This window comes from Arachis ipaensis, chromosome B10 (assembly GCF_059453495.1).
Source record: "Arachis ipaensis isolate K30076 ecotype BB chromosome B10, ASM5945349v1, whole genome shotgun sequence".
NCBI classification, from domain to species: domain Eukaryota; kingdom Viridiplantae; phylum Streptophyta; class Magnoliopsida; order Fabales; family Fabaceae; genus Arachis; species Arachis ipaensis.
In genome coordinates this window covers 104,531,279-104,543,269 of record NC_142435.1, presented here as the reverse complement: position 1 = coordinate 104,543,269, position 11,991 = coordinate 104,531,279, and the positions used below count along the sequence as shown (strand labels likewise).

Genomic DNA, 11,991 nt, shown 5'->3' with positions numbered 1-11,991 from the left:
CTGAAGAAAGAACAAGATGTTTCTTTTGTTCTTTCCGGGCGATCGGAAAGTAAAGAAATGGTTAATATATTCAAGATAATTATGTATTTACAAAATACTGTCTCAATTCATCCTATTTCATCAGATCCGGGATGGGATATGGTTCCGAAGGATGAACTGGACAGTTCCAATAAGATTTCATTCTGTCTCCACTTATGAAAGGCCAAGCTGATACAATAGGCATTGCGATGCGAAGAGTTTTGCTTGGAGAAATAGAGGGAACATGTATCACACGTGCAAAATCTGAGAAAATACCACATGAATATTCGACCATAGTAGGTATTCAAGAATCAGTACATGAAATTTTAATGAATTTGAAAGAAATAGTATTGAGAAGTAATCTGTATGGGACTCAAGACGCATCTATTTGTATCAAGGGTCCCGGATATGTAACTGCTCAAGACATCATTTTACCACCTTCTGTGGAAATTGTTGATAATACGCAACATATAGCTAACCTAATAGAACCCATTAATTTGTGTATTAGATTACAAATCGAGAGGAATCGCGGATATTGTATAAAAAGACTAAAAAACTTTCAAGACAGAAGTTATCCTATAGATGCAGTAATCAATTGAAATAGTATTTCAGTACAAATACGTAAACAAGTCTATATACATATTTCTGTATAGCCTTTCGAGAATTTCATTTGTACAGAAGGATTCCTTTCTTCACGCGAAAGGAAAGGTCGTCAACTCCATTTGTTAGAACAGCTTCCATTGAGTCTCTGCACCTATCCCTTTTTTATTCTCGCTTTCTTAATGTTTATTTCCTTTCCGAAAACGGGATTTGGCTCAGGATTACCCATTGTTAATTCCAGGGTTTCTCTGAATTTGAAAGTTATCACTTGGTAAGTTTCCATACCAAGGCTCAATCCAATTAAGTCCGTAGCGTCTACCAATTTCGCCATACCCCCTTTTTTTCCTTGCGATTAAAATCGCATTAAGATGTTTTTTTTTAGAATTATGTCGGAACTGTAGAATTTATTAGAAATATATTCCGCTATTGAAAAATGTTTCCACCCATTTTATTTACTTTCTTTCATCTATATCGGATATCCAGATTTTGTCGAATCTGAAATAATTGTATTATTTCTATATTCGCAATTCAATATACATAGATAGATACCATATATCTATATCTTTTTTAAAGCCCCTTACTTCTAGAATCTTTTTTCATACAATTTGTAATACTCGAAGGGTCGATTTTTTTTTCGTCTTAGTTTTTACCTTTCCGAAGGAAAACACGGGAATCTTTCATTATGATCTGGATTGGGTCTTTCTCTTTCTTTCAGTTAGTAATTGGGATATTCTTTTGATTATTTCAAATAAAATAGAAATTCGATAGAGATATCGAATTGATAATTACTTTTTAGAATTCATTCTGTATATAAATTGAGAATTCTTTATCTTATATAAATTCAATTAATTTAAGGATATAAATATATGGTTAAATTTATCCTGATAATCCAATCTTTTATAGATAGATTATGGATAGATTTATACATATTAAATCTTAATGGATAAGAATATTCTAAATTCTAAGAAAGACGATCAAAAAATTCCCAATCATGGTCCTTGCGGATCGGATCATCCATATAATATACAAAAAGAAACTCCAGATATTTGATATCTTTCTCTTTGAATGAGATCTCAATTCCAGCGACGGTTTCATTAGATATCTTACAACTAGAATCTCTCTTTTTTCCGATCCAGTTCCTCCACCACCGCGAACCCCAGTTAGATTCAGGCATGATACACTTTTTAGTTATTGGGAGAACCCGAGTACTCTCTTTCGGATCCAGGAAAGAGCTCTCAGAGATCTTTTTTCTTTTTGGAAGATACAGGAGCGGAACAATAAACCTATTTTTTATTGGCAGAATCTTTTGAGTCTTCCAATGTATCATTTCTGAGTCCAATGGAATTCATAGGTATAGGAAGAAGCCCTATCAAATAGAGATCTTTTCTTTCGACCATCTTTCGATTGTTAATACGATATATAAGGACCGCTACTACAAAGAGTACTACATCCTTGATCGTGAAATATCGATTGCTTGTTGAACCCTGTGAATTGCGTGAAAGTAGGATACTCCAAATTCGTGAGTCCAAGAGTTTTATAAAACTCTCTTGATGGAAAAAAATGTGAATGAAAGATCCCGCTGAATTGAATTGGGTCCATGAATCTAAGAAATAGCGAGAATTTGTTCTTTCCGGGCGATCGGAAAGTAAAGAAATGGTTAATATATTCAAGATAATTATGTATTTACAAAATACTGTCTCAATTCATCCTATTTCATCAGATCCGGGATGGGATATGGTTCCGAAGGATGAACTGGACAGTTCCAATAAGATTTCATTCTTGAACAAAAATCCATTTTTTGGTTTATTTCATCTATTCCATGAACGGAACAGGGGGGGATACACGTTACACCACGATTTTGAATCAGAAGAGAGATCTCAAGAAATGGCAGATCTATTCACTCTATCAATAACCGAGCCGGATCTGGTGTATCATAAGGGATTTGCCTTTTCTATTGATTCCTCCGGATTGGATCAAAAACGATTCTCAATCAACAAGGACAAAATGTAATATGTGTTTATGTAGCTATTGGTCAAAAAGCATCCTCTGTGGCTCAAGTGGTGACCACTTTACAAGAAAGGGGAGCAATGGAATACACTATTATAGTAGCTGAAACTGCGGATTCTCCAGCTACATTACAATATCTCGCTCCGTATACGGGAGCAGCTCTGGCTGAATTTTTTATGTACCGCGAACGCCACACTTTAATTATTTATGACGATCCCTCCAAACAAGCCCAGGCTTATCGCCAAATGTCTCTTCTATTAAGACGACCGCCAGGTCGCGAAGCTTATCCGGGAGATGTTTTTTATTTGCATTCACGTCTTTTGGAAAGAGCCGCTAAATCATTCTTTTTTCTCTGACAGATGGTCAGAACTGCATCTGGGTTCGAATCCTACTGAGAGGTCTACTAGAGATCAGAAATTGCTGAAGAAAGAACAAGATGTTTCTTTTGTTCTTTCCGGGCGATCGGAAAGTAAAGAAATGGTTAATATATTCAAGATAATTATGTATTTACAAAATACTGTCTCAATTCATCCTATTTCATCAAATATAAAAATTGGATAGGTCCTATCTATGGTCATTGGAGCCTCCTAAAAAGATCTACTAAATTCATCAAGTTGGTCCAAAGGATCAAAACGGCCAGTTATTAATGGAATTCCTTGTCGGTTCTCCGTAAAATACTCGTTTGGCCGAGGGCTTCCAAAAACATCGTAAGCTAAACCCGTGCTGACAAATAACCAACCCGCAATGAATAGGGAGGGTATAGTAATGCTATGAATAATCCAGTATCGAATACTGGTAATAATATCAGCAAAAGAACGTTCTCCGGTGCTTCCAGACATGTTGAGCTCCACATATTCTTGTACAGTCAAAGGGGGATCGATTCCATAAAAGATGAGAGCAGTAAGTAGAAATTTACTGAGAATCATCCTTGTTAGATCGTCAATATTGTACCCAGGGTGTCTTTCGAGTATACCGAATCAGTATAGCTATCCTTCTTCTAGCAAAAATAAAATCTCTCCTAGAATCTCGTTTTCCCTATTTTTATTTCTACTGTGCTTAATATTCTCCAACTATTTTTCTTATATTACAACAATAAAAAACTAATAATTGTTTTCAGATTCGGGGTCGATGCCAGCAAAAACATCTCGGAACAAAGTTCTAGCACCATGCCAAATGTGCCCGAAAAAGAAGAGAAGAGCAAACGAAGCATGTCCAAAAGTAAACTAATTTATTTTTTTACATTAAACAGATATCTATGTTTGGCAAAATTTTGAAAAAAGTGTTATAATATTCAAAGTTTTACTTTAGATAGATGAGGAAATAAGGTAATTAAGTGGTATACAATTTGCATATGTTTAATCGATCTGCTGATAACAGCCTATGCATTTTGTTATCATTTCCAATTGGATGATCCATTAATCCAACTGACAGAAAATTATAAATGGATTAATTTTTTTGATTTTTACTGGAGATTCGGAATAGATGGACTCTCTATAGGACCCATTTTATTGACGGGATTTATTACCACTATAGCTACTTTAGCGGCTCAACCGGTTACTCGAGAATCCCGAAATAAAGCAAGAATGAGTCAAGAAGAATAAGATATGCTGAAGATGATAGAGGCAGAGCTATTAGCCGACGACAATGTAGGTGATAATCAACTGCCTCAGCCACAGCCTGAGTAGGATATGAGGAAGATATTATAGCTGATCGCTGACATGGGTGGTCATCAACCACTTCAACCTCAACCTTAGCCCATGCTGCAGTCGGATAAAAGGAAGATAGAAGTAGAGTAGTGTTATTTCGCTGATATATGTGGTCATAGTTGTCAGAATTGAACCGGTAATCAAACCGGTCAGGCTACTAGTTTATTAGTTTATTGGTTCAACCGATTAGTTACTGGTTGAACTGGCAGAATCGGTCTCACATAAATAAAAAATAAAAAAATAGTTAAAAACCTAAAATTAAAATTATATATATATATATATATATATATATATATATATATATAATATAATCAATAAGTTATAATCTGGTTATTATTAAATATGTATATGAAATTCTAGTATTTTTTCATAGTAAAGATTTTTAATTTTATTTTATATTAAAGTAAATATTTTTTATTTTAATAATTAACTACACTACGAGAAAAATCACTTTTAGCGGCAATACAAATAGCCACTAATACATTTATTAGCAATTAGATATTAGCAGTCTTATGCTTTGTCGCTAAAAGGTTTTAGCGGTAATTATAACATTTGCCAGTAAAAATCTTTTTAATGACCGCAAAAAGTAACTTTTAGCGGCTATTTTCTTGGCAATTTATATGGCCACTAAAAGTAATTCTAAAATTACAATGTTATTCACTTTTAGTGGTCATTACTATTGCTGCCAAAATCTATTTTACCGACAATTTATATAGCCACTAAAAATAATTCTAAAATTGTAATGTTATTCACTTTTAGTTGCCATTATTATTGCCGCTAAAATCTTAAGACTTTTTTTAGTTATATTGCACTCATTTTCTTGGAAGCAACAAACTATTTTTTTCTGGAATCTCAATTATTTTTGCTAATAATAATTATTATTATGCATAATATAAATATACTGAAATTAATTACTACAAAATGAGATATTTCATTAAACTCAAAATATTGATACACAAATTTTTATTGAAAAGTAATAAATCATGTTACAAATCTAAACAACAAAAAATGCTACATGCCTATAACTATGTTACATCTATGTAGCAATACGAGTGTTAGCAATGATCTAAAGTTGCACCTTTAAAAGTAGCCTATCTTTCGTTTTTAGCAATTGATCTAAGAATTTAAAGGTAATTGAGGAAGGAAAATCATGAATCATGAATATACTAAAGAATCCAAAACTATAAACCTTTGGCTACTCTTCAAGGAATTGATAGCTTGGCAATATTTTTTGCTTTGACACCAATGACACGGTTCTCCTAACTTTGAAGTTGGCCTTTTCTCTTTGCTCTTGCTAATTTGATACTGCAATTTTCTTCTCTTGAATTAAATAAATAGTTTTTGAAATGAAGTAGCACTTTGTTCAAATTGCAACTCTTTTTTTTCTTCCTAGCTCATATTCGATTTTATGTTGTATTTGTTGGTCTTCTTTTCTTTGAACAGATTCTTAGTTGCATCAACTAGAATCAATGTTTTAAATTCTTCACTATCCATTTCTTTTGTGAAGCAGTTTTAAAATATTTTCTATATGAAGATCAAAATAAATAAATTAAGTGTACTATATGAAGATCAAAATACACTACTTGTCATGGATGCACAACTTACAAATCTTTTCCTCTTAGAAGTTGGCCAGTTTAAAAAGTTCAAAACTTATAGCCACGAAGGTCCTTTAATCTTTCTTTTAACCAGAAAAAGCTCCAGAGCGCTGCACATAAAGAAACAATTACCTTGCTAAAACTAAATAATTTTTCAGTATATAGACATTATTAACATTACACTCCCTCCATCCCACATATATGACTAGAAGTTTGTCCATCAATATTTGTCATTTGATTAGATTGAGGATGTTTTATATCCTTTTCCACCTAGACCCCCTATTAGAACACCTGATACGTGTGCTAAGTGATAAACCACTATTTTATGGTTTATCTTGTGTTTAATTGAATGGTTTTATCAAGCTTCTACCCACTTATTCATATGATTTGCATGATTTTACAATTCCTTCCTAGTGTTATTCTATGGTTGAAAACTTGCTTTCTAGAGATCTTTAATTTGTATATTTTAATTCTCCTTTATACCATTCGATGCCCTGATCCGTGTGTTAAGTGTTTCAGGCTTTCTAGGGTAGGAATGGTTTAGAGAATGGAGAGGAAGCTTGCAAAAATGGAAGGAACACAAGAAACCAAGGAGATAACCAGCGAGCATCGACGCGCACGCATGGCTCACGCGAGCGCGTGATATGGAGAAATTTGTAGCGACGCGTGTCCGTGCCTGACGCGTACGCGTGGATTGGAGTCTGCACAAGGATGTGTGCGCGTGATTAACGCGTATGCGTGACACACCAAAATAACCAGCGACGGGCACGCATGACTGACGCGTACGCGTGACATGCGCGATCTGCAGAAATAACTGAAAATGCTGGGGGCAATTTCGGGCCGAGTTTTGACCCAGTTTCTGGTCTAGAAACACATAATAGAGCCAGGGAACATGCAGAGACTCAACACAATTCTCATTAGCATAGTTTTAGGTTTTTAGATCTGAATCTAGAGAGAAATCACTCTTCCTCTAGGTTTTTCTTTACATTTATAGTTTATTAGTTTTATGCTTTTGCTTTTGAATATTGAAGAGTCATCACCTCCGTTGAAGATACTATTCTAGTTTGTTTGCTTACTCTTTTATTTATTCCATATTCTTAATTCTTGTTTAGAGTTACAATTGGATTATTTTCATGGATTGTTAATGAAAAGGATTACTTTTATTTTTAATTAAATTGCAGTTATTGTCTATCATGTCTTTCTTTTATTCCCTTTTTAATTCTATGCAAGTAATTTTCATGTCAATGGAGTAGATTCCCAACTTGACATGGGGTTGATTAAGAGGAGACACTTGAGTTGGAATGCTCAAGTGATTAGTTAAATTGGAAGTTATTGGCTAATTCTATATTTACTAACGCTAGACCTTCCCAAGGGAGAGGACTAGGATTTTCGAATAAGAGTTAGCTCAATCACTTGACTTTCCTTTATTTAGTAAGGGTTAACTAAGTGAAAATAACATCTTTATACTACACTCGAGAAAATTCCAACAAGGATAGAACTTCTAATTAATCATTCCCCTAGTCAAGGCCTTTTTAATTAGAATATATATATTTCTCTTTTAAATTACAATTATTTATTTTCTGTCATTCAACTCTTAAAATTCTCAGAAAACTCCTGATTAATAACTTAGCACCCGTTCTAGCAACTCGTTGGGAGACGACTTGGGACTCATACTCCCAGTATTTTTTTCTAAATTTTGTGACAACTTTTCTAAATTGATGATGCGGATTTTTGCTGGTTAAGGGCTAACTTGCAATGCTATTCTTATATTATAATCTCTTAATTGGTCTAACTTCTGCCATGCATCAATTTTTGGCGCCATTGCCGGGGAGTTGCAATTGTGTGCTGAATTATTAATTAGTGTACATATTTTTATTTTATTTGCGTATTTTATTTTATTTTATTACCATGAGCTGTATGTTTCTTTCATTGAATGACACGTTCAATGCCTGATCCGAGCTTAGCCGCATTTGATCCTGAAATTAAAAGAACTCTTTCACGTATTAGGTAAGCTTGGCATCGGTTAGCCTCTGAGGGTGGTGAAATGATTGTTATCGATTCACCAGTCTCATCTGAGGGCGAATCTGAACCACCATCTAAGGAGGAAACAAGATCCTTTACTACTAATTCAGTTGATTCACGTGTAGATAGGATGGCAGCACTTAGGAGGATTACTCTCTAAGAAGATGGAGCTTCAGATTTTACATTGCAGCCATATCAAGTGCATCATCCAACTCTGGCTACAGATTTTGAGCTGAAGACTGCACTAGTCAACTTGATGCCCAAGTTTCATGGCTTACCTGCTCAGGAGCCCATCAAGCACCTCAGAAATTTTCAGACAGCCTGTTCTACTGTTAGGTGTCATGGTGCAAATGAAACTTCTATTCTGTTAACCGCCTTCCCATTTTCTCTTGAGGGAAAGGCGAGGGAGTGGTACTACTCCCAACCTGAAGCAACTGTTACCAACTGGGATACACTCAGGAGAGAATTCCTGGAAAAATACTTTCTAGCTGAAGTTATAGATAGATTGAGAAAAAAGATCTCCTGCATTGTTCAAGGAGAATCAGAGACTCTCTATGAGTAGTGGGAGCGCTTTAAGAACCTTCTGGACGCGTGCCCCCATCACATGATTGACCGGCTGGTGTTGATCAGTTACTTCACTCAAGGCATGAAGACTCGGGATAAAACTACACTGGATGGTGCTAGTAATGGTTCTCTGAAAAAGTACAAGACCGCAGATGAAGCATGGCAATTGATCAGCGACTTAGCTGAGTCTACTAGGAATCATAGGCACAAGAACAACCACTCAAAGACTGTTGCAGAGGTTTCCTCTAGCAGTGAGACTACTGCCCTTACACAGAGTATATGTGAAATGACCAACCTACTGAAACAGATGCAGTTAAATCAACAACAACAATAACCTCCCCCACCACAACAAAGCCAACAGTTAGTTCCCCAAAGAGTATGCGGAATATGTGCTAATTATGGTCATTATACTGATGAGTGTCCGTAACTCCAACAAGAAGACAACACTGTGGCAACTACTCATAACTTCTATGACCGCCTGAATCAAGGATACAATCAACAAGGCGGCAACTACAACCAAGGTGGAAACTATAACCAAGGATGGCAGGACAACTCCAACTAGAGTTGGAGAGATAATTCCAACCATGGCTGGAGGGATAACTACAACAGAGGAGGTAGAGAAAACAATGGAAATTAGAGGTGGAATAACAACAACAGACAGCAGAATCAGAACCAGCCTTACAGAGCACCCCACTTTAGGCAATCCCAAGGACCCCAGCACAATCAACAACAGGCCCCTCAAATCACTTATCCTTCTTCCTTATCAAATGACGAGATGCTTCGTTCTCTTGCACAAGGACAACAAGACATGCAGACTACACTGAATTCTACTCTAAATGGTCTGAATGCCACTTTACAAGCTCTCGTCTCCCGGATAGATTCTTTACCTACTTCCACCAACCACCCTTCAAGCTCCAGTGGAATTCTTTCTAAACCCTTACCTAATCCCAAAGGTGGCATCAATGCCATCACTTTGAGGTCCGGAACCATACTGCAAGAGAGGAATCAGGAGGAGCCAAGCCCACAAGAACACGCCCAAGATGAAGACTTAGTTGAAGTGGGAAATGCTGAAAAGGAAGAGGAATTACAAGACAAGGCTGAAGAAGAAGTAGCTCAGCAAGGGAATGGAGCGCCAAAGGACACAGAAGCTGCAAGTGGCGCCATTCCTATCCCATTCCCACACCTTGCACGAAAGTCCAGGAAGCAGATGGAACTTGATCCCAAAATGGTGGAAATTTTCAAAAAGGTTGAGGTAACTGTTCCCCTTTTTGATGTTATTCAGTAGGTACCTAAATATGCAAAGTTTCTGAAAGATTTATGCATACATGATGAGCGGATAATTTATACGCTTTTTGGCATTATTTTTACATAGTTTTTAGTATGTTTTAGTCACTTTTCATTATATTTTTATTAGTTTTTATTCAAAAATCACATTTCTGGACTTTACTATGTCTTTATGTGTTTTTTTGTAATTTCAGGTATTTTCTGGTTGAAATTGAGGGACCTGAGCAAAAATCTGATTCAGAGGCTGAAAAAGGACTACAGATGCTGTTGGATTCTGACCTCCCAGCACTCAAAGTAGATTTTCTGGAGCTACAGAAGCCCAATTGGCGTGCTCTTAATTGCGTTGGAAAGTAGACATCCTGGGCTTACCAGCAATATATAATAGTCTATACTTGACCTGAGTTTTGATAACGCAAACTAGCGTTTAAACACCAATTTTCTACCCTTTTCTGGCGTTAAACGCCAGAACTGGCATAAAAGCTAGAGTTAAACGCCCAAACTGGCACCCTCCAAGAAAAGTCTCTACATGTGAAAGCTTCAATGCTCAACCCAAGCACACACCAAGTGGGCCCCGGAAGTGGATTTTTGCACTATCTATCTTAGCTTACTCATTTTCTGTAAACCTAGGTTACTGGTTCATTATAAAAACCACTTTTAGTGATTCATTTTGTACCTCATGACATTTTACATCAGAACTTGTATTTTCTACAGCATGAGTCTCTAAACTCCATGGTTGGGAGTGAGGAGCTCTGTTGTGTTTCGATGGATTAATGCAATTACTACTGTTTTCCATTCAATCACGCTTGTTTCTATTCTAAGATATTCACCCGCACTTCAACCTGATGAATGTGATGATCCGTGACACTCATCATCATTCTCACCTATGAACGCGTGCCTGACAACCACCTCCGTTCTATCTGCAATAGCTTGAGTGCATATCTCTTGGGTTTCTAATCTAAGATTAGAACCTTCGTGGTATAGGCTAAAATTATTGGCGGCCATTCTTGAGATCCGAAAAGTCTAAACTTTGTCTGTGGTATTCCGAGTAGGATCTGGGATGGGATGACTATGACGAGCTTCAAACTCGCGAGTGTTGGGCGTAGTGACAGACGCAAAAGGATCAATGGATCCTATTCCAACATGAGTGAGAACCGGCAGATGATTAGCCATGTGGTGACAGCACATTTGGACCATTTTCACTGAGAGGACGGATGGTAGCCATTGACAACGGTGATCCACCAACATACAGCTTGCCATGGAGGGAGCCTTGCGTGCGTGAAGAAGAAGACAGTAGGAAAGCAGAGATTCAGAAGACAGAGCATCTTTAAAACCTCAACCTGTTCTCCATTACTACATAACAAGTATTTATTTCATGTTCTTTTACTTTTGCAATTAAAACTGAGAATCATTACTGATATCCTGACTAAGAACTACAAGATAACCATAGCTTGCTTCAAGCCGACAATCTTCGTGGGATCGACCCTTACGCACGTAAGGTATTACTTGGACGACCCAGTGCACTTGCTGGTTAGCTGCACAGAGTTGTGTGAAAAGTGTGCGATCACGATTCCGTGTGCCAAGTTTTTGGCACCGTTGCCGGGGATTGTTCGAGTTTGGACAACTGACAGTTTATTTTGTTGCTTAGATTAGGAAAATTTTCTTTTTGGTTTAAAGTCTTCTATTATTGTTTTTGGTTAAAAATTTTAAAATCCTTATTTTTTTTTCTAAATTATTTTCGAAAATTTTCAAAACCAATAACTTCATAATTTAGTCTTCTGTTTGAATTTAGTTTCATATTTTAAGTTTGGTGTCAATTACATAAGTTTATTTTTCTTTCATATTTTTCAAAAGTTACTCTCAGTGTTCATATTGATATTCAAAGTTTTCCCGTTTGTTTTCTTTGTTTTGATCTAAAAATTCTAAGTTTGGTGTCATTTTATTGTTTTTCTCTTTTCTCATTAAATTCAAAATCTCTTTTTTAAAAATTATATCCAAAGTTTTTCAAATCTTCTTAATTAAGTAATTATTCTAGTTTTCGAATTTATTGGCCTTTTTCTTTTAGTTTTCGAAATTTATGTTTTAGTTTCTAAGTATTTATTTTATCTTTTTTTATTTTATTTTTTTGATTTACTTTTAATTAAATAAAATAAAAATCAAAATATATTTTAGTTGCAATTCACATCAATTTCCTTTTC

General features: G+C 35.8%; 1 non-coding gene across 1 annotated transcript; it reads right to left on the bottom strand.

Moving 5' to 3' along the window:
• Positions 1–8,450: 8,450 nt before the first annotated feature.
• On the bottom strand, positions 8,451–8,554 carry LOC148581168 (small nucleolar RNA R71). Its single transcript, XR_015897759.1, has one exon. It is a non-coding gene; the product is annotated as a small nucleolar RNA R71 (small nucleolar RNA).
• Between the last annotated feature and the right edge of the window lie 3,437 nt (positions 8,555–11,991).